This window comes from Nicotiana tomentosiformis, chromosome 2 (genome assembly GCF_000390325.3).
Source record: "Nicotiana tomentosiformis chromosome 2, ASM39032v3, whole genome shotgun sequence".
NCBI lineage: Eukaryota > Viridiplantae > Streptophyta > Magnoliopsida > Solanales > Solanaceae > Nicotiana > Nicotiana tomentosiformis.
The window spans coordinates 183,517,048-183,538,868 of NC_090813.1; the positions used below are offsets into that span (position 1 = coordinate 183,517,048).

The 21,821-nt window shown below is 38.4% G+C and overlaps 1 pseudogene; it reads left to right on the forward strand.

The window, feature by feature from the left end:
• The first annotated feature begins 650 nt into the window (after window positions 1-650).
• LOC104102420 (extensin-2-like) lies at window positions 651-9,641 on the forward strand (annotated as a pseudogene).
• The last annotated feature ends 12,180 nt before the right edge of the window (window positions 9,642-21,821 follow it).

Genomic DNA, 21,821 nt, shown 5'->3' on the forward strand with positions numbered 1-21,821 from the left:
ATCCATCCCTTTGATTAATTGGAGGAACGGTTCCTCATTGCTATAAAAGGAGGCTTCGTTTATTCATTTCAAACACACAAAAATCAGAGAGCGCAATAGAGCGTAGAGAGAGTAATCTACAGATTGTAGTATGTGAGTAAGTAGACAGTGGGAGTAATATCGTAGTGAGTTATTTAAAATAAAGAGTGTTATTTCCTTTGGAGTTGTTGTAGTCTCTTGACACAACCAAGTTATAATATTATAGTGATATTATATTACTCCGTTCGGATATTGTATTTTATCCTGTTAAAAAATTTGGTGTTGTTGTTACTCTCTCGTGTTATTGTTATTTACCGCGGATATTAATCATGGATAGGATATTATTTTCCCAACATTTTTAACAACTTTGTGGTAGAACTCTTTCTTTATTTTTATTTTCTTTTATGTTTTATTTAAATTATTTTTATCACAAAAGAATGCCTTCCACTAGTACTGGCCAAGCTTTATTTGGACCTTGCTCTCATCTTTGTGGCTAACCATGACGCCATTAGATTAATGTCAAGTAGGATATCATACTACTATATAAAAACTAGAGCTCCCTACTCAAATATGCAAGACAAGACTTCGTTCTATCTTTCTCTTCTCAAAGTATAGTTTGTTGCAAAATCAAAATGAGAAGCTTAGGGAATTTGGGGCAATGGCTCCTACTGACAGTTACTTTGGCAATTTGCTTAGCAGCCAACACTGTTCTTGCTGATTACTATTATGGTTATACTTCTCCCTCACCTTCTTACAACTCTGAGAAGTACTATAAATCTCCATCTCCATCTAACTATCATGTAGCCACTCCTTATTACAAAAAAAAACAAAAAATACTACTGAACATTCTTCATTGCACTAGTTCTATAAATTACTTGCTCCTTCAAAGAATTACTACAAGTCACCTACTCTTTCAAAGAATTACTACAAAACACCCACTCCTTCAAAAAGTTACTATATATCACCTGCTCCTTTAAAGAATTACTACAAGACACCAACTCCTTCAAAGAGCTATTACAAGTCACCTGCTCCTTCAAAAAATTACTACAAGTCGCCAACTCTTTCAAAGCACTATTAGAAGTCGCCCGCTCCTTCAAAGCAATACTACAAGTTGCCTACTCCTTCAAAATATTATAAGTCACATGTTCCTTCAAAGTATTACTTTAAGTCACTAGTTCCTTCAAAGAATTAGTACAAGTCATCAGTTCCTTCAAAAATCTACTACAATTCGCCAACTCCTTCAAAGCACTACTACAAGTCGCCATCGCCTGCAAAGTACTACAAATCGCCATCGCCTGCAAAATATTACAAATCGCCTGTTTCTTCTAAATACTATAATTCACCGCCATCAATAAAATATTATAAGTCGCCAGTTTATTATAAATTTCCACCACCTCCAACTTATTATGAGAAATCACCTTCATACTACAAGTCACCTCTACCTCTAAAATACTATGATCAATCACCTTCTATTACAAGGCACCTCCACCCCCTCCAAAATACTATATATGAGCAATCACCATCTTCTTACGAATCTCCACCACCTCTACCAAAATACTACAAACAACCATCATCATATAATTTTTCACCATTAACACTGATGTTTGGCATATTTCGATATGTGTTGATGTTACTTTACCCATATTTTAACCGCTTCTTGATGTTATTTGATCTTTAAAATGCTCAACATGGTTTAATTATTAGTTTTATGACTAATTGAGTTGTGTGTGGTGAATTAGGGTGTTTGGAGTGCAAAAATATGAAGAAAAGGTCCTCTAGGTAGAGGAAGAGAGATTGGATGCGTCGCATCCAATCTAGAAAAAGATCAGATTTCGTGCACTCTTAACAGTGAAGTCAACCCATAGCATCCTCCATAGCATCCGCACCTGGGCAAAGCTGAGATGGAGGAACTAGGGGTGGATGCGTCGCATCCACCCTCGCATGCAAAGTTGAGAAATAGAGGACAAGGTGGATGCATCGCATCCACCCTCGCAGGCAAAATCTAAAATGGAGGACGAGGTGGATGCGTCGCATCCACCTTAGCATCAATCCCTGAAGCCGATTTGGACTAGGAATAGGAGAGCTTTGGCCCACGACTTTTGTACGCAATATATAAGCCAAAAACGCCTCCTTTAGGTTATCTAACATATTGGAGAGGGGGAAAAAGCCATAACAAAGTTCTAAAATAACAGAATTCGTCTTGAGTTCCTATTCTCTCTTTCTTTTATTGATTCTTATGCACTCTTATGAATTTTTGATGATTGCCTGAATATGAGTGGCTAAGAACCCTATTGTTCTAGGGTCATGGGTATACATGAATGTTGATGTTTGAAGTGTAAATTGACGAAGTTAATTTTATCATATTGGGTTATTTATTTAATTCTGTTTTTAATTATTTTGCTGAGTAGCTAACAGTGAAATACTATCTACGAATCTAGAGTTGAACTCGAAAGTGGGAACTCTAGATTGCATATAGAATTAAATAGAGCAAGTTCTTAAACCCGGGCATCGGGGAAAGGATTCGCAATTGGGATAGACATATACCTAATTGCCTTGCTCGTTGCAATACAGGAATTGTACATGCGCTCTTGTTAAGTTTAATTCCATAGACATATAGGTATTAAGTTAGCTTGAATAGGCTAGTAAGGGCTCGATAGACTCTTATAAGTAATATCAACCCTGTGAACCAACAATCCAGATAAATCACTTAGTTATTTTAAGCTAAGAATGCAACATGATTGTTAAATAACTCGTGACCCTGGAATATTATCTCCCATTGATTGTTATTTAAAACTATTTAAGTGTTGTGTTGATTTCTGGTATTCCATTACTTGATAGTCTTTAGGTAGTAAATTAGACAATTATCTATTTTATAAGGAATCGATTGAATTGATAAGCTATTTGAGTTTGAATTAGTCAAAAGTTAATCATAAGTCCTCGTGGGAATGATACTCTATTCACTACTGTATTACTTGACGACCACGTATACTTGCGTGAGTGTGTTTGGTCACAACAAGTTTTTGGCGCCGTTGCCGGGGACCTAGAAATTAGCTACTTGACTGAGTTAAAGCTGTTATTACTTATTTGTTCAAGTTTTAATTTTCAGTTTGCCTTGTTTGTATTCACAGGCTCTTCTCTTGAATGCGGAGGAGTAGAAGTGCAAACAACCTACTTCCTTTTGATCCAGAAATTGAACGAACACTTCATAGAGTGAGAAAGGAAGTCGAAGCTAGAACGAGAATAGAAAGAGAGTTGGACATCGTAGTTCAAACACAACCAATAGAGATGGCAGGTAATGAAGAGCGTCCGGTGATTGAAGCCGCAAGGCCCAATCTTGCGAATATGACTCAGGCTATTGTGAAGCCTGATATCACTGGGCATTTTGAACTCAAACAGTACATGGTACAACTGATTCAGTCCATAGGACAATATGTGGGTCTATCTCATGAGGACCCGCAGAGGCACATTCAGAACTTCTTGGAAATTACGGATACTTACAATTATCCGAACGTTTCCAAGGACTATGTCAGGCTGACACTATTTCCCTTTTCACTGTTGGGGGAAGCTAAGGAATGGTTGCAAAAGGAGCCCGCAAACTCAATCCACACTTGGGATGATTTAGCAAGGAAATTTCTAATCAAGTTTTTCCCTACTAAGAAGACAAAATCGCTGAGAAGCCAAATTCTTGGGTTCCAACAACGGGATGGCGAGACACTTCGTCAAGCTTGGGAAAGATACAAGAAGCTAGTCAGACACTGCCCGCATCATTGTCAGACTGATGAGGTATTGGGTCACACTTTTGTTGATGGGTTAGATGATGCATCAAAGATGAATTTTGACTCAGCTTGTGGGGGTAGTTGCATAGCGAGGCCGTATAGTGAAATACAACTCTTGCTAAATAACTTCACTGCCAATGACCATAATTGGCAAGGAGATGGGGATGCAAGAAGAGCAATTAAATAGAAGTCAGCCGAGTTGATTGAGCTTGATGACTTCTCAGCCATGAGAGCAAATATTGCAAAGCTGGCAAATCAGATGAACCGAATGACAACACAACAAATGCAACATGTACAACAGATGTCTATTTGTTGCAAAATATGTGGTGACAGTCATATGAGTGACATGTGCCCCACGAATCCTGAATCTATATACTATGTGGGGCAACAAAACAGAGGCCCTATGAATTAACATGCACAATATGGGAACACTTACAATCCAAATTGGAGGAATCATCCTAACTTCTCATGGGACGGAAATCAACAGAATCAGAATCAGTATAGGCCTCAAGGAAATTTTAATCAGCCTCAGAAGCCACCCCAACAAATAGAAGAGAGTACGAATGACTTGCTGAAAAAGTTATTGCTAGACAATCAACAGCTCAGGACCGATTTCAGAAATCTTGAGAGGCAAATGGGGCAGTTAGCAGCAAATCAAAATACTAGACCTACAGGTTCTCTTCCCAGTGATACAGAGAAGAACCCTCAAGTTAATACAGTTACACTTAGAAACGGGAGGGAACTAGAGGAAGTGCCAAAGAAGAGAAAGGAAAAACCTATACCTGAGGGGGAGCTGACACCTAAGGCAATACACGAGTCAAAGGAAAATGATGCAAGTTCAGAGCGAATGGAGGCTACAAGGCCACCACCATCTTTCCCCCAAAGATTGCAGAAAAAGAATGACGATCGCATGTTCAACAAATTTCTCTCTATGTTGAGTCAGGTTCAATTAAATATTCCATTAGTGGATGTACTTCGTGAAATTCCAAAGTATGCTAAGAACATAAAAGATATAGTAGCTCACAAGAGGAAATTGACTGAGTTCGAGACGGTTGCACTTACTGAGGAGAGCACATCAAGGGTCCAAAACAAGCTTCCCCAAAAGCTTAAGGATCCTGGCAGCTTCACCATTCCAGTGCGAATCGGTAATATTGATGTGGGTCGTGCTCTTTGTGATTTGGGTGCAAGCATAAATCTGATGCCTTTGTCCTTGTTTAAGCAATTGGGTCTGGGAGCTCCGAGACCAACCACTGTGATGTTGCAATTAGCTGATAGGTCCATAGCCTACCCCAAAGGAGTGATTGAAGATGTGCTGCTGCAAATTGGGAAATTTATCTTCCCAGCTGACTTCATTATTCTAGATTTCGAGGCTGATGAACAAGTTCCAATCATATTGGGACGACCTCTCTTGGCTACTGGTGATGCAATAATTAAAGTGAGGGAAGGGAAAATGATTATGAGGGTGGACAACGAGGAAGCAGTCTTCAATGTCTACAAAGCAATCCAACTTCCCCGCCACTATGAGGAGCTCTCTATGATATATGTTGTGGAGGTGGATGCGCAACTTCTCGACACGAGTGTATATCTAGAGGACTCTCTAGAAAAAGCAATCATGTTGTTTGATAGCTTGATGATTGATGATGAGGTTGAAAAAATAATGCATATCCTAGATGCATCATGTGCTTACATGCAAGGAATACACCTGTTTGAGCCCCTGAATAGGCCAAGTGGCCCCCCTCCAAAGCCGTCAATTGAAGAAGCTCCAAAATTGGAGCTTAAACCCCTACCCCCTCACCTTCAATATGCTTATTTGGGTAGTTCTGACACTTTACCTGTTATTGTTTCTTCTCACTTGTCTAAATTGCAGGAAGAAAAGCTATTAAAGGTGCTACGTGAGCACAAACGAGCAATTGGGTGGACAATGTCTGACATTAAAGGCATTAGTCTAGCTTTCTGCATGCACAAAATCCTCATGGAGGACGGACACAAGCCAAGTGTAGAGCACCAACGCCGACTAAATCCAATCATGAAAGAAGTGGTAAGAAAAGAAGTGATTAAGTGGCTTGATGCAGGTATTGTATTTCCAATCTCTGATAGTAAATGGGTAAGCCCCGTTCAATGTGTGCCGAAGAAAGGGGGATGACTGTAGTAGTTAATGAAAATAATGACTTAATTCCTACAAGAACTGTCACTGAATGGAGAATTTGCATAGATTATAGAAAATTGAACAATGCCACCCGGAAAGACCACTTTCCCCTTCCCTTTATTGACCAAATGCTTGATAGGTTAGCTGGCCAGGAATACTACTGTTTCCTGGACGGTTATTCGGGGTATAATCAGATTGCTATAGCCCCAGAGGACCAAGAGAAAACTACATTTACATGTCCTTATGGCACGTATGCGTTCAAGAGAATGCCCTTCGGTCTTTGTAATGCACCTGCGACTTTTCAAAGGTGTATGATGGCTATTTTTACTGACATGGTTAAAAGATTTGTAGAAGTATTCATGGACAATTTTTCTGTGTTTGGATGTTCTTTTGATAGTTGTTTGATGAACCTTGATAAAGTGCTTGCTAGGTATGAAGAGACGAACTTGGTGTTAAACTGGGAAAAGTGCCATTTTATGGTACGTGAAGGTATAGTTTTGGGGCACAAGGTGTCAAAAGATGGTCTACAGGTGGATAAAGCAAAGGTGGAGACGATTGAGAAATTGCCCCCACCGACATCCGTCAAAGGCATTCGCAGTTTCTTGGGTCATGCAGGTTTTTATCGTCATTTCATTAAAGATTTTTCGAAAATTTCTTCTCCTTTGTGCAGGCTTCTAGAGAAAGATGTCACCTTCAAGTTTGATAATGCATGTCTGAAAGCATTTGAGGAGCTGAAAGGAAGATTGGTGAATGCACCAATTATCATTGGCCCAGATTGGGCACAACCATTTGAGTTGATATGCGATGCAAGTGACATAGCAATCGGAGCGGTTTTGGGGCAAAGGAGGGATAAATTCTTTCACTCCATTTATTATGCGAGCAAAACTATGAATCCAGCTCAGGTGAATTATATAGTTACTGAAAAGGAGTTGCTTGCAGTGGTGTGGGCGTTTGACAAGTTCAGATCCTATCTAGTGGGAACTAAAGTCATCGTCTACACAGATCATTCAGCTATCAGATACTTGTTTGAAAAGAAAGACGCCAAGCCGAGGCTGATTCGTTGGGTCCTCCTCTTGCAAGAATTTGACTTAGAGATTCGAGATCGAAAAGGGACAGAAAATCAAGTGGCTGATCATTTGTCCAGATTAGAAAGTCGGAACCATGTAGCTGAAGGAGGGTCAATCAAAGAAATATTTCCTGATGAGTAATTATTAGCAGTCACCTCAAGTGAAGCCCCATGGTATGCAGATTATGTGAATTTTATTGCAAGTGGGGTGTCTCCACTAGAATTGACACCTGACAATAGAAGAAGATTCTTACATGATGTAAGGCTCTACATGTGGGATGAGCCATTCTTATATAGGCAGTGCGCAGATCAGTTGGTGAGAAGGTGTGTTCCTGAGGAAGAGATGAATGCTATACTGAATGACTGCCATGCTTCGCCATATGGAGGTCATCACAGCGGGGATAGAACCGCCCAAAAAGTGCTACAATCAGGTTTCTATTGGCCAAAATTGTTTAAGGATGCACATGCCTTTGTTAAAAATTATGATAGATGCCAAAGAACCGGAACTATCACGAGGAAACACGAGATGCCCTTGCAAAATATTCTGGCAGTAGAGCTTTTTGATGTTTGGGGGATTGATTTCATGGGACCATTTCCATATTCTAATGGGCACAAGTACATCTTGGTGGCGGTCGACTATGTTTCTAAGTGGGTGGAGGCCATTGCTCTTCCTACTAATGACGCAAAGGTAGTGGTAATCTTTGTAAAGAAGCACATCTTCACACGTTTTGGGACTCCAAGAGTGTTGATAAGCGACGGGGGAACTCACTTTTGTAACAAATTGCTGAACAATATTCTTGGAAAATATGGAGTTAAGCACAAGGTTTCCACTGCCTATCATCCTCAAACGAGTGGTCAAGTAGAAGTTTCCAACAGAGAGGTAAAGCAGATTTTGGAAAAAACAGTAAGTGGGAATAGAAAGGACTGGGCCGGAAAGCTGGATGACGCATTATGGGCGTATCGCACTGCATACAAGACCCCCATAGGTACTTCTTCGTACAGGTTGGTTTATGGGAAGGCATGCCATTTGCCCGTCGAGCTTGAACACAAAGCATATTGGGCGATTAAAAAGCTAAATATGGAGATGGACTTGGCCGGTGAGAAGAGATTGCTACAACTCAACGAGCTTGATGAGTTTCAATTGCATGCGTATGAAAATGCCAAATTGTATAAAGAAAAGACCAAAAGGTGGCATGATAAGCACATCCAACATCGTGAGTTTGAGCCAGGTCAAGAAGTTCTCTTGTTTAATTCAAGGCTAAAGCTTTTTCCAAGAAAGCTTAAATCTCGATGGTCGGGTCCGTTTGAAGTGGTTAGTGTGAAACCTCATGGTGCGGTAGAATTGCGTGATACAGGTTCCAATGCGACATTCTTGGTAAATGGCCAGAGAGTAAAACACTATTGGGGTGGTGACATTGCACGTCATAAGACCTCGATGGATTTAGTGAAGGCATGAAGAACGTGTTGCGTCGTGCCGCGACGTTAAATCAGGCGCTTCTTGGGAGGCCACCCAAGTTAGTTAGTTCATTATTTTGTAGGAATTAGATCTTGTATGTATATAAAAAAAATGGTCTAGATATGGGAAAACGAGGCGGATGCGTCGCATCCCCCTCAGCATGAAAACAATTGACGAACCAATTGCTCAAGGCCGTGAAGTCTGCCTATCGCGTCCGCATCGCGTCCAACCAATTTTTGGAGAAAGCAGAGGGGATGCGTCGCGTCCAAGCTCGCACGCACAGGTAAGTGCTATATTTTAACACATCCTAGGCCAAAAACAAAATTCAAACATAAAAACAAACACGACACCCTAACATAAAAAGCCCGTCTTCCTCGTTCTTTCTCTAATCCCAATTGCGACGCATCCAAACGCAACAGGTACGCATCATCTTCTTCGTTCTTTCTTTTTCTTCTCTCCTAATTCTCCTCTCTTCCCTCTCTCAATGGTAGCAACAAGTTAGGTTTTGCCAATTTCAAATATCACACATGTGATTAAGAGAGGAATTGAAAAAGCCTGAGGTTTAGGGCTATCGTTCTTGTTAGTTGTAATGGTTGCGAGATAATAAACTATAATTCCCTTCATCTCATTAATTTTGGGGTGGGTAGTCGCATTACCCAACTGATAGATTGAACTAGGCACAACTGTTGCATATCACATGTTCGATGAATTGACCGTGAGGTAAATTGGGGCGCCGGTAAAGTCTGAGTAACCGAGCAACATTGGTATATGCTTGTGTATAAGTGTGAGGTTGTTTGTGTTGATTGTGTACAACAATGTTTTGAGCCTACGATATATTATCTAAATGAATTGAACATCCGGCACATGCTAGACATCTTGAATTATAAAGTGTTACTCGATTTACATTGTGTGAGCGCTATGCGTAATGATATGTCGTGAGAATAAGTGTGCGGTCGAGTGAGGTGCTATGTGCAATTGAACATGGTTAGTGAGCGTCGCTCGGATAAACCTCATGTTGGGCATAATGATATCTATATAGCCATGAGCTATAGTTTCATGAAGTATTGAATGGCATGACTCTGCGAATAATTGGAAGTGCAAGTTGTTGCAACTGTTTTAGAGCTGAACTTCACTGTTTTATACGCTAATTATTGATTTCTTTGCATTGCAGGTACTTAGGTTCGTAAAATGGCAGCAACGAGTAAACCGTCCAAGCAACAAGACAAAGATAATAACAAGCAACCGCCCAAAAAGCCTACCAGAAAGGCAGCAGGTACCCCAAATCCATAGAAAAAAAGGAAGCGGACGGAGAAGGAAAAGGAACTGCAGCCTAGGCAGTTAAGTGATGATTCAAAGCAAGAAGAAGAGGAACCATTAGTCAGGAGTCAGTGAAGAAGGGTATTACAAAAACATCATTAAATCCACCAAGCAAAGGGATAGAGATAAGAGAGCCTGTGACATACCAGAGAAAAGCCTCCAAAAAGAGTGATCCGACTGATAAAGGAAAGGAGAAGATTACTGCAGAATCTGAGTCCGAATCCGATTCGGATAATGACCTTCTACATGTCGACATGAGTGATGAAGATGAGGGTGAACCCATAGACCGAGTTGCTTGGGAGAAGAACTTTGTTAATGAGAAGGCATTCCGAGCCTATAATAAGATACTGGGTTCAAAGAAGTACATTCCAGAAAAGCCGATCAACATCGCAACACTTAAGAAAAAGTACCCAGAGTTTCTAAAATCAATTCGCGAGGTGCAACAATGGGGACCCATCTTGAAGGGTCACGGCAAAGCCAACCTCACTATTGTTAGAGAGCTTTACGCCAATTGGCGTCACGCCAAGTGCAACATTGTGAGAGTAAGAGGGGTAGATATTAATGTGTCAGCTGAAGCTCTGAATAACTTCTTAGGGGTGCCACACACACTAACAGATAGGTTTGACTCCATATGCAAAACACCAGATTATGCACACATTAAGTTTGTCCTATGTCCTACCAGGAAGGATACAGATTGGAAGCATGGGAGTATGGAGTACCATTCTATAGCCAAGGAATTCATAAGTGCGTTAGCACGTGTGGTTCTAAATTTCATATGCAACCGCCTGATGCTATGCCAACACAAAACTGATGTCCCTCGTCACCGCGCACTAGTATTGTATGCTTTATTGGAAGGGATACCGCTCAACTTAGGAGCCATCATGCATGATCAAATGCAGCGCACCAGGATGAATTACAATTGGAGGCTGTTCTTTGCAACTACCCTATCGGCTTTCTTGACAGAGATGGGAGTACTATGGGACAAGGAGAATGACGACATTGAGGCTAAAGCTCCAGGACCATACGATGTCACTCATGTTCTAGAGCCGAACAAGGGAAGGTCTTCTAAGCTCACCATTCAACAGTTATTTGAGCAGATGCAAGCAGATATACAAGAGAACAGGGCTGAGTTGAAAGCGACTCGTGTCGAGTTGAGTGCCACCGGGGATGAGTTGAGTCAGACTCGTGCGGATCTAAGCCGAGTCCAGACTGAGCAGGCCACGATGAAGAGGGAGATATCATTACTCCTCAGAGCTCTGGTTCAACGTGCAGATATAGACATCTCACAGCTGATTGCATCGTCCACTGCCAGACCATCCACTCCTGTTCCTCCTATAGTCCCTGAAGCTCCACACACCAGGCCTACTGAGGTCGCTGTACCACCTGCTACAGAATCAGCTCCAGTTGGTGATGATAGGACAATGACAGCTCTCCCTATGCGTGAGGATGATGTTGCAAGGCCGGAGGGGTCCTGATGAATGCCATGGATGCAGATGCTCTTCCACAGACTACGGATGAGCCTTCCACCTTGACTTGAGGGAGTTTCTTCTCACCCTACTTTACCTTATTTGTGTGCATTGGGGACAACGCACAGTTCTAAGTGTGGGGTGGGGATTATTCATATTTTTTGTATGGATGAATGTACTAAACTGTTACAATTTGACTGTTGGGGGCTGTAACATTCACTGGATTAATGGCATGTAATAGCAGTAAATTCATCTATATGGAGTAACTCTCAGTTGATTCTTGAAAGTATTAAGTTGATTTTTTTTTTTAAAAAAAATGAGTAGTAGCCTTGAGTAATTAGTAAAATTTTTGTGTAGGTAGTAATAATCCCCTGTGATTTTTCTTTGTGCATCGGTTCTTTTCCATGGGTTGTATTTTGAACCGGGTAGTAAACTTTTTTTCTTTGAGAATAGATTAGAGTTTAGAAAATAAATGGAGGAAGAAATATGAGATTCATAGGGGCTCTTGACTTGTTTGATAGTAGCATATTCAGGCTTTGGCATGTGTAGTGCCTTTCCTATGTTTTAAAATTGATCATGAAGCCTTTATAAATTGGATAGCATGTTTTGTGGCACCTATTTCTCGTTTTCTTGACTTGTGTTCACTTTGCGCTTAATGCTCAATATCTCGTGGCTCCGTGAATACTTGCATTGTTTGAGAGTCGGAATGGGGCCATCCTTAGTGAGTCATGTGCCATGTGTGGTGAGATTTTTGTGTTGCCCATGTATTGTACTTGTGTCTAGAACTTGCCCAGTATGTGAGTTGAAGCGAAATTTTAGGTGATGCTCGGTTTGAAAAATGATTTTAGGCTTTATTTGATTTTTTTGAGCTTATTGCTTATCACAAATAAAATCTATCCCTGGTTAACCCTTTTGAGCCTGTAGACCTGTTATTTGGTACCCACATTACAAGCCTATACCCTTTTTATTCTTAATTGACATTGTTTTGATCCTTTACCTCTTAAAGAACTTTAATTGTTAGATGAGCGCTAAAAGAAGTAAGAAGAGACTAAGGGTGGGGTGACTTTTGAGTGGAACCAATGAAAGAAAGAATGGTGCACTTATTTTGTAAAATGATACACCACTAGCGAAAATTGAAAAAAAAAAGAAAGAAAAATATAGATGAATAAATTGTTGTCTTGTTCTTGCTAGTAGGTATGAATTAAAGTAGTGCTTAAAGAAAGAGAAAATATTATTGGGGTGATATTATTTGTGAAATTGAAGTGGTGTTGAAGAAAATACGCTTAAAGTAATTTTGTGATGTATTAAAGTGCTTAGGAGGGTGAGTCACTATTCCTTAAATATATCCTACCCGTCCCTTAGCCCATAGTACAACCATGAAAAAGTCCTAATTGATTTTAGATCGAGCAAGCTTACATTAGTAGAGATTTACATTAAGGGCAAGCCTATGGTACCAATTTCATGCATGTGACTTCTTTGTGAGAGTGAGCGATTTTCTTTGATATATGTGAGTCATTAAAATATATTTGATCATGAGATTCGAATGTGTGGATTCTTGTTCTTGTTGTGAGGGCACATGGTTTCACGAGGGATAGGTAACATTATTAGACTTCTCTATGATGTTGGTTATTCAAGCCATGAGTGCATTGTGACATTGAGTCGGTTTTTGAGGTTAGGATTATTGTGAGCATGTTGTCTTTGTTCGAATATGTTTAAAGAAGGGCATAAGTAAAGGGAAGTGTGTGTGATGCATAGTCTAGAGCCTAATTGTTGCAAATAACCATGGTCATAGGTGCAGTGTGCTTTGAATGATAAGAGCTTAATTTTGTTTCGTCTACTATAGGATGGTTTGTTCGAGGACGAACAAAGGTTTAAGTGTGGGGTAGTGATGTTTGGCATATTTCGATATGTGTTGATGTTACTTTACCCATGTTTTAACCGCTCCCTGATGTTATTTGATCTTTAAAATATCCAACATGGTTTAATTATTAGTTTTATGACTAATTGAGTTGTGTGTGGTGAATTAGGGTGTTTGGAGTGCAAAAATATGAAGAAAAGGTGCTCTAGGTAGAGGAAGAGAGATTGGATGCGTCGCATCCAATCTAGAAAAAGATCAGATTTCGTGCACCCTTAGCAGTGAAGTCAGCCCATAGCATCCGCCATAGCATCCGCACCTGGGCAAAGCTGAGATGGAGGAACAAGGGGTGGATGCGTCGCATCCACCCTCACAGGCAAAAACTGAAATGGAGGACGAGGTGGATGCGTCGCATCCACCTTAGCATCAATCCCTGAAGCCGATTTGGACTAGGAATAGGAGAGCTTTGGCCCACGACTTTTGTATGCAATATATAAGCCAAAAACGCCTCCTTTAGATTATCTAACATATTGGAGAGGGGGAAAAGCCACAACAAAGTTCTAAAACCACAGAATTCGTCTTGAGTTCCTATTCTCTCTTTCTTTTATTGATTCTTATGCACTCTTGTGAATTTTTGATGATTGCCTGAATATGAGTGGCTAAGAACCCTATTGTTCTAGGGTCATGGGTATACATGAATATTGATGTTTGAAGTGTAAATTGACGAAGTTGATTTTATCATATTGGGTTGTTTATTTAATTCTATTTTTAATTATTTTGCTGAGTAGCTAACAGTGAAATACTATCTACGAATCTAGAGTTGAACTCGAAAGTGGGAACTCTAGATTGCATATAGAATTAAATAGAGCAAGTTCTTAAACCCGGGCATCGGGGAAAGGATTCGCAATTGGGATAGACATATACCTAATTGCCTTGCTCGGTTGCAATACAGGAATTGTACATGCGTTCTTGTTAAGTTTAATTCCATAGACATATAGGTATTAAGTTAGCTTGAATAGGCTAGTAAGGGCTCGACAGACTCTTATAAGTAATATCAACTCTGTGAACCAACAATCCAGATAAATCACTTAGTTATTTTAAGCTAAGAATGCAACATGATTGTTAAATAACCCGTGACCCTGGAATATTATCTCCCATTGATTGTTATTTAAAACTATTTAAGTGTTGTGTTGATTTCTGGTATTCCATTACTTGATAGTCTTTAGGTAGTAAATTAGACAATTATCTATTTTATAAGGAATCGATTGAATTGATAAGCTATTTGAGTTTGAATTAGTCAAAAGTTAATCATAAGTGCTCGTGGGAACGATACTCTATTCACTACTCTATTACTTGACGACCACGTATACTTGCGTAAGTGTGTTTGGTCACAACAAACACCACCAAAATATTTCGAGCAATCACAACTTATTATAAGTCTCCATCTCCACCATACTACAAAGAATCTACACCTTCCTATAAATCTTCTCCACCTCCATCAAAACACTACGAGCAATCATCTACTACCTACAACTCGCCATCTCCACCAAAGACCTATGAACAATCACCATCATACTACTCACCTCCACCACCAACGAACTGCTACAAGCAACCTCCAACCTATGGCTCACTCCACCACCTAAGAATTACAAGCAAACCGTCACCAATACTTCACCTCCACCCCATCAACATCTCCTCCACCGGTGTACTACTAATATTCTTTTCTATCTCTACCATGTCCATGACTTAACTGCTCTTAAACCCTATTTTGAGAATTCCCTTTACAAATTTTAATACAGGCTATCCAAAATGATCATCCGTGCTTATTGTGTGCTCAATGTTCTCTTCTTTTAATAATTTGTATTACGTATTATTTAAAATTTGAGCTAGATCCTCGAGACCATCTCCATCAGTATGGCTAAATGTACCAAGATTCTTTTTGGTGTAATCTCTTCATAAGTCTACTTTTGTTAATTATACTATCTTCTTCTTTGTCCAGTATTGTTTGTTTTACTAGGCTGATTCTTTCACTGGTATATAAGTATATATCTTGGACATATATTCTGAACTCTTCGTGGAAAAGTGACCATCTTCTCAAGAATGGCCTATCTACTAACAAACACGAAAGGGAAAAAAGGAAGAAAGTCACAAGACGTGGTCATGAATAGTCAACAATTAATTATTCTGTTGAAAGTGAGGTTTTCTCACATACGCAATTTGTTGTCATGACGATTTCTTAGCAATTAATCATTAGTAATTTCGTATCCTAGTGGAAGAAGATGCTATAGGTTTGAACGACGGGTTAAAATAGTAGGCATCGCATATCTTTCTTATACTGATGGATTCTAACTTCTAAGTTGAGAATTTGTGACGATAAGACATTAATATAGTTTATGGTGTAAATATTGGTGTAAACATTGAGTACAACTTACGAGGTACCATAATATAATTCACAACATATCATGATTTGAGTCAGAGGAGATTATTTGTGAATATATTTTTAATTTTTTTAAAAGAGATATTAGGTTTTGATGTGCTTAAAAGTTAAAAATATTGGAAAGATTTGGGTCAAGTTGAACGGATTGAGTTACAACCCATTGTTTAACTCATATTGACCCAAATGAACTTTGGGCAGGGTTGGGCATTAGCCCATTTATTTACTCAGCCTATCTTGATCCGCCTAACTTCAGCCCAAATAGCCCATTTGTCACCCCTAAATTTGTGATGATAAAATATTAATATAGTTTGGTACAAACATTGGTGTAAACATTGAGTACAACTTACGAGGTACCACAATATAATTCACAATATATCATGATTTGAGTCAGAGGAGATTATTTGTGAATATATTTTTAATTTTTTTACAATTATACAATTTCTGAACCTTCTCTGAGTCCAGTCCAATTAGACTAACCATCACACTTGTAGTAGCATCAATTGCGTCCTAATAATATTTATGCGCATTACAATAACAACAAACAACTCAGTAAATTTTTACAAGTGACATTTGTAAAGTAACTGTTTGCTGACATGACATCAACAGTGTCAATTATTTGCTGACATCCCTCACGAGCACTGAGTACCAACTGCAGCTAAGCTTATGACATAGATAGCTGGGTGTGTATAACTAAATTAATAGTTAGTTGTAATCCAACTTATAGTAAGATATGTTTTTGCCAGTTGAAAACTCTAAGGTCATCTGAATATGACCATGTTTCAGCCAAAATGAATGAAAAAAGAGACAAACCCGCACATGCATCCTATAACTTAGGAATTAAACTCTTAATCTCTCACTTATTTACAATAACTATATTGCAAGTTTTTTTTGTAATAACTTTGTTACAAAGCTAACCACTTAACTAACTCTAGTCAACACAACCACATAGTATATGATTTACCAAGTGTCCCACAAGATGCTTCTAATTAATCTAAATAGGAGTTACAAGTGAATAACAAAAACAAAGACACAACAATACTAAGGACACACGATGTAATCAATGTTGGGATCTGGTCCTTCGTTATATTGTTGTTTTGTTCTTCAATGCCTTTGGGAGAATGAAGGCGACTGCACACTTGAGAGTAAATGATGTTTAAGTTTTGCAAGTGTGTGTAATCCCTTGCCTCATGTTGGTAATATATAAGTGAGGTCATCAAAGATGATGCAAAGGAGTGTCCGGTACACATCATGCTTCAACAGTGCATTTGTACATTTGCGTGTGCAGTGTAGCAACTTTAACAACTGTAAGAGTTGACTTGTACTATGACCGGAGGAACTGATATCTATCTGTTTCCTCTGTTGTTCCCTTATCTGATTTCATTGAGGCTTGTACCAGATATTTGACTTGTTGCTCTAAATGCGTAGGAACTAATTGTATCAGGTTTCCTATCTGGTTCTCATATGAAGTTTGTTAAATCATCAAAACAAGAGACGCATAACTTATCAATATGCTATTGGGGGATTAATGCATTTTATTTGAGAAATTAATTTTCTTCCGTTCTCTTGTTTTCTTCCTATTCCTTTCACATTTGCAATAGAAGAAATTAATGCATTTTTTTGGATCTAAAAAACCAAAAACCTGGTATAGGTATAAACAATAAGAATACAAGGAACTGGAAAAATAAAACAGAATACCTGGCTTAGAACGGTAGAATATAGACTCTCTTTTGGTCCATTAATACATATATTCAGAGGGTGAAATTCAAAAATAGTCATATTTGCAAGTGATAAATGAAAAATAGTCACGGTTTTAAAAGTAATCAAAATTTAGTTATTTTTCATGTAAAGATAAATCTGAACGAAAACACTGTTCAAAACCCGGAAAATATCCAGCATAACATACTGGAGTTCCAGCATAATATACTGGTAAAGCATAATATGCTGGAAGTTCATACACATATGCTCCAATCTCCATTATATTATGCTGGAACTTTCCGTGTGTTGGAGTTCCAGCATAATATGGTGGAAGTTCATACACAAATGCACCAATCTCCAGTATATTATGCTGGAACTTTTCGTGTTACAGCAAAATAGTGGCTATTTTTTAATGACTTTGCAACAACAACAACAATAACATACCCAGTATTATCTCACACCGTGGGGTCTGGGGAGAGTAGTGTGTACGCAGACCTTACCCCTACCTTGTGAGGATAGGGATGTTGTTTCTAATAGACTCTCGGCTCAGGAAAGTATAAGCACACATTAATGAAAATATAGACAAGGGACAGTACCAAAAAACAAACGCTGACTATTTTTTAATTAACCGTTCGAAAACTGGCTAGCCCTTGCTATTTAGGTCAAACCTGTATTAGAAATTCAGTATACTTTTTGAACATATAAGTCTCTTAATGGCTAAATCACTTCTAGAAAGTATAGGACCTAATTAAAAATGCTAACGTCTAAAACATACTCTGAACTAATATATCGCCTATAGATCTTTTTCTAAATACAGTAATTATACAACATATTTTTTGTGTTTTTCCCCAAAATAGTCACAAAAATAAAGTACATTCTACCCCAATACCAGCTTATCAAGTAAAATACAGTTGAATGACAGCAGTAGCATAGTGCATTCATATCCACAAGGAGAAATGTAAGCTAAGAAAGTGAGAAACATAGAATAATTCGGACCAAACTAGGAAACTTGAGGTTCGATTTCTTTATCGCTTTCTCTTTTCTTCAATTTTTTTTTTTTTTGAGAAATTTAATAATAGTTTCTTCGTTTCAATTGAGAAAATTTTTTATTTTAAAGCCACTTTTTTTTTTTAAAGCTTTAGTTGCTTGTGTTGATGTTTTGAAAGAAAGAAAAAAAATAAAAAGAGGGAACAAAACAACATCGGACTTCCCAGATGGTGTGGGAGCTACCACTACAGTGAAGGGTGTAGTTACCTCAACTTCAAATGGCGCCTCGGTTTATACCACAACTGGCGTGAGGATGACCGGAGATGTTGTAGGAGCGTCTCCCTCTCGAATGAGTCCAATGGACCCTTTGTGATCCCACACCTCTTCAGTTTCTATGGCATTTACTCCCTCACCTCTGTAATCCGGGAGAGGGTTGTTGCGGACGTTCGATGCATCTTCTTTTTTCTTGTATAACCTTAGTGTCGATCAACATCTGAATCTTGTCTTTCAACGTGCGGCATTCCTCAATAGTATGACCCTTCATGCCTGAATGATAAGCACATATTTTTTTAGGATTGATCCATTGAGAAGGATTTTCCACAACAACAACAGGAATAGGGGTGACGTAACCAGTTGCCTTCAGTCTCTCATATAGTTGGGCGATGGGTTCAGACATTGGGGTGTAATGTCAAGGAGGTCTGCAGTCAAAATTTGGATGTAGTTTTGGGTGGATTTGGCAAGCGGGTGGAGGTGAATGGTAATATGCAGGTTGAGTGGTGTAGGTATGGTAGGTGGCGGTAGGGTATTGGTATTTTAGGGGTGAGGGTTAATATATGGGTGGAGGTGTTTGGTATGTGAGGGGAGACTTAAGGCCCTGGGCTACCATCACGGCACCCACTTCTTTCTTCTTTGAAATACCTCCTGATTGCAAAACTTTATTCATGGCCTGCAGCGCCTCGAAATTAGTTACCATCCCACTCTTGATTACTTCTTCTATTCTTTACCCTAACTTGATGATGTCTGAGAACTTGTGATTTTCGACGACCATCAACAATTCATAATATTGCGGATCTTGTGCTCTAACAAAGAACTTGTTCATTTGTTCTTCTTCAAGTGTCTCCTGTAAGGCTTCGCATGAATAGTTTCATGCGGATTTGTTCATTCTTACCCACTCCTACAAGTTTGTCATAGTATGTTCTCAGATGTACCTTCGGATCACCAATACCATCGAATATTTCGAACATGGGAGGTTTGTAACCCTCCGGAAGTTCCACATCCGGCTGACTACACAGGTCCTCATAGTTTAGACCTTCAACGCCTTTCCCACCTTCAACACACTAGACTCTCCCTGTGAGCTTAATGAGTTCCTCTGCCATGTTTCTAATGACCAGGTACTTCTCAGTCGGTTCGGGTATATATAGGATTTCTTGCGGGGTATGGGATAAGGTTTCCACATATATCGGATTGCTTTGATAAGTTCCAGGAACTTGGATATATGGGTGGTCGTTGGTCGAGTTTTGGGGATCGGGAGTAGGTTATTGCGCATTTTGGGGAGTGTGATAAGTAGTGGTTTGCGAGTATTGAGTTAATTAATGGTGGTGTTGTTGAGGGGTTGGCACTGAACGCAGGCGGAGGATGTGGTAGACGAGTTTTTCCTATGTATACATTTTCGGTTTGAGTTTTCAATTTTCGGATTAAAAAAATTATAATCAAAATATTCTGATTGGTTTGAATTTTTTAATTTCGATTTCGGATTAATCGGTTTGGATATTCTAGAGTTTCGGTCTCAAACTTGTAAGTTGAGCTTCTTTTCTTTTTATAAAAATAAACATCCACATTTAGTATTTATATCATTTTTTTTAAGTTTTCCTCATTTACACCATAACCAACAACAACATCCAAATAAAGTATTCATACAAGCAATAAAATTATTATCAAGAAAATACAAGAGATGGATTAATAAGGCCCGAAGATATAACAAGTCCAACTTAGTAAAACTATGTCCAAATAAAAAATATTCTGACATTGACTTAGAATTAATAAGTACTAGTAATTAGCATTGGTTATATCATATATGGGCTAATATCTAATAGCTAGTGTATTGAACTTATTAATATTAACATATGAATAATGAGCTAATATCTAATAGGTATGGCTAAATACAAAGTATAAGAAATTTAAAAAGTCCCAAATCCGAAAGTCAAAAATTTTAAAAATTAAATTCGAAATCTGACTCGCAATGCAAAACTTCAAACTAAAATTTCAAAAAATTCGAATTTCGATTTGAATTTCATATTTGTTCAAAGTATGCCTTAATGAATACGGAGTATCTTTAAACTATAAGTAGCTATTGTTGAATGAAATATAATATTTTTTTTGGTGGTCTTTAGCTTTTGATTCCCGTTTGCTCAAGGGGCAAATTTCAAGGTCAAAAGTTAAAAGTGTTGCCTATAGAGCAAGCGAGGGACAATACTTATTAAATTTGAAGTACTGCTCATGAGACAATCAGGGACAAGAATTCAAGATCATCCGCTATGAGGTGTACTTCCCCATTGCTGCACACTTACCGTAAAATTATCAAATTGTGGGCCATTAAAATGAGATTGGCCAAACCCAACCAAATAATTGAGTAGAGTTGGGCTAGCATTTTTCTAGCCCAACTACAGCTTTTTAGGCCAGCGCAATTGAGTCCATTCGCCTCATACATTGGGATGTCCTGGCCCCAAAATATTTTTGAAAAAAATAAATTAAAAGCCATCAATTATTAATTAATTAAACAAGCAGAAAAGTAAAGTAAAAGACATCTAACTAGAAGAGTTTCTCAGCTTCTCAACACTTTCTTTCCCTTATTTCTTCTCCCTGTTTCTCCCTTCACAACATCCCTTTTTCATTTTTTTTCTTCTACCTTTTTTTAGAATGAAAAATGTTGTGTTGGTCGAATGGGATACGATTTTATTTTTTCGTTTTAATTTCTAAAATGCCAAATAATCAACTTATATTCGGAAAATTAATAGGATCCGAGCAATAAATTCACATGAGGTCAACGCAACAGAGACTAATTATTCATTAATAGTACTTCTGTTAACTATTATATCCGAAGAATACATACAAAAATAGATTAATTTAATGCTATCAAAATATACTACAACTAACTGAAGGGCTAGATTGAGCTAGCATTTTAAAAGCCTTTCAAATGATGGCTTGGGCTGTTAAAATATATGGTCCACTTGAATTGTGTTGGGATGTGTTAGGCCGATCCATTTTGAATGCCATATGTAAGCTTACTTGAACCAATTGCAAGTAACTTTCTATAGCACGTATGAATTGACAACTTTAGGATTTCTTGGATAAGTAGAAAAATGCTCAAAAAAATCTTTTTTATTTCTCTTTGAAATATATAGAATAATTAAGTTTAAAGGATTTTTTCCTATAAATACTATAATAGAAATTTATTTACCCGATTTAACTAAATTTTCCAATTTTCAACAAGTCTTATATATTTATTACAATCAAACGTTTTTACAGAGAATTTTAGCATCGTGATTAGCGCAAATACCCTCTACAACTACGCGATTCACCTACAGTTGTACGAAAGATCCTTC